The sequence below is a fragment of the Siphateles boraxobius genome, unplaced genomic scaffold, assembly GCF_051911475.1.
Source record: "Siphateles boraxobius isolate OS27281-9 unplaced genomic scaffold, OSU_SipBor_1 12, whole genome shotgun sequence".
In the NCBI taxonomy this organism is placed as follows: Eukaryota; Metazoa; Chordata; class Actinopteri; order Cypriniformes; family Leuciscidae; genus Siphateles; species Siphateles boraxobius.
In genome coordinates this window covers 4,831,148-4,833,867 of record NW_027508722.1, presented here as the reverse complement: position 1 = coordinate 4,833,867, position 2,720 = coordinate 4,831,148, and positions in this window count along the sequence as shown.

Genomic DNA, 2,720 nt, shown 5'->3' with positions numbered 1-2,720 from the left:
CATTGACAAGACATATTTTGGAGCAAGATTTTGTGGAAAGGCCGTGACAAACTTCAGTGCAAAGGGAGCTCACCTCTTGTGTTACTGGAATTTCTCTTACATCCTCCCCGCCATGCAGTAATGGAGGACTTTGGATTTTGGGCGCCCATGAGGGTGGACCAGGATGCAAAGCTGAGTTGTGACTGTCACTGTTGCACTCATCACACTTTAGAATGACTTTGCAATCGCGAGCAAAGTGTGATGATGATGAGCAGCACCTGAAGCAGATCCCTTGCTCTTTTAGGTATGCTATTCGCTCATCGATTGTTTTCAATCTGAAGCCTCGACATTTCCTTAAAGGGTGGGGCTTGTTGTGGATGGGACAGTATTTGGCTGGATCATCTTTAGAAGGCTTTCTGTCTTGGGACGCACTATGAGAGATTTCGGTTTTGTTTACCAACACTGGCGTCTTGAAGTTAGTGTGTTTTACAATGGGTCCTTCATACTGTGGGCGGCAACTACTGGAAAAGGCAAAGCTGGGATCATTACGTGTTTTAGCATGATTGCAAATGAATTGAGTAAAGAACGAGAAAGGAGGGTAAGTGACACCAAATTCTTCTTTAAACTTTGAGCCTTGAGAAATCCATTTCTCTTGTAAGGTGTATGGCAGTTTTTCAACAATGGGCCTGATGCCGCGAGCAGTGTCTAAGTAGGCTAAACCTGGTAGATAGCTGTCTTCCTTTGGCTGAGAGCAGCTCCATTAAAAGATCTCCGAGCTCTCTTAGTTTGAGGTTGTCCTTACCTGAAATCCTGGGGAAACTGTCTAACTTCTTAAACAGCGCACTTTCGATTACTTCAGGTGAGCTGTAACATTCATCAAGCCTGTTCCAGACCATTTTCAAGGCTGTGTCTGGGTTTGCTATGTGAACTGCCCTGAGACGTCTCACATATTCTGAAGATTCTTTACCAAGCCACTTTGACAACAAGTCTAGCTCCTCACTGGCTGTAAGACCCAAGTCTTTGATTGTGTTTAAAAAAGAGGACCTCCAGGCTCTGTAACTTTCAGGGCGATCATCAAAGCGTGTTAAACCACTGCTCACCAGCTCACGGCGTGCAAGATATTTCACTAGGTCCATCATGCCTGAAGTTTCAGAGTGTTGTGGCAAAGATCCTGATACACCACTGCACTTAGGCTGTTGCTGCCATTTATTGCTGACTGATATTTCTTTTGACTCCTCTTTCACGTTTCTTTGGAGTTTTACTTTTTGCAGTTTTGGCACTCTTGGAGATGAAGATGAAGAACATGCATCAAGTACGACATACTGGCTATCATTCACATGCACTATATTTGGTTCAGTTTGAGAGATTAACTGGTTCTGATCCGTTACTTGGTCTGGTTCAGATTTGCAATCGTGAGACTGATCAATTGCTAAGTCGCCCTGCTCACTAAGATATGTAGCTTGGTCCCTGACATAATCACAAACACGTTTTTCTGTGCTTTGTGCAGATGAAGAGTGACTTTTCCTTTCATACGGCTCCTCATCCTCAAACTCTGCTGCTGCTTCTAAAATATCTGCTTCTGCACTAGCAGCTGCAGCCTCTTTTTCCAGATGCAGGGCTTCCAAGTTAGCTTGTAATCTGGCTGTGTCCACCTTAATCGCAATTTCTCTCTCTGCAAAAGTAACTCGTGCTCGTGCAGCCTCTGCCTTAGCTCTAGCACGTGCTGCAGCAACACCAACTGAAGATCTTGAGGATCTTGAAGTTCTTATGGAACTTTTAGAAGATTTGTCAGATGTGCTGTTACTTTTAATTTGTATCTTTCGTGATGTGGTCTCTTTTGGATACCTTTCAGCCATGATGCTCGCTACTTGCTGCTGTATGGGTCTGCCAAGATGTTCAGCCAGCTGAGTTTATGTCATTTCACTTTACTGCTCTCCTTGTGCGTTTCCATATGTGTGAACACAATTCAGCAGCAAGCCAAACTCCCTTCAAATAAAGACTGGAGTCAGGGTGTAGTTTTTCAAAACTCCTGATGTTTACTCCAATATGCTTCAAAGGAGAGTGAAACTATCAAAAACAATACACAAATAAAGTGCTTTTAGTAAACAGAATACAAAATATATACACAATATAAAGGCTAACAGAGCATAGTTACCAGTTGAGCAATTGGTGAATAAAACAACACTTAATTATTACCAATATAGCATAGGAAATAAATAAAATATCCTCAGTTTACACATTTTACAGTGATTACTTACTGACAATGCTTTCGAAGGCATAAACATTAAAGAAAAACTGGAGCAGCAGTCACATGGAGCTTAATGCTTGAGGGCTAAGCAAACTGAAACTAAAATGGCTGCTCCCTTGCTTAGTCAGGTAATTTTTCAAAATTAGAGTCCCAAGTAAAAAACCTAAAACGATTAATCCCCTTAACGTAACAATTTATAAAAAATGATTCCAAGTCCGGTGAACAGTGTTGCAGAATCACTGTGACATCTACACACCAGCTACTGTTAATATAAAAACAAATACCTCCACCTCTCGTTTTACCGGAAAGAGCCGCGTCTCGGTCCGCTCTCAGCAACCTAAAGCCGGTCAGTTGTAACGAAGAATCCGGGATCAGATCGCCCAGCCAAGTTTCCGAGGAACATAGGACAGATGCTGCAAGAAAGTCTCTGCTTCTCACCATCAGTAGCTGGAGTTCATCCATTTTGTTGCATAGTGAACGAACATTCGATAGA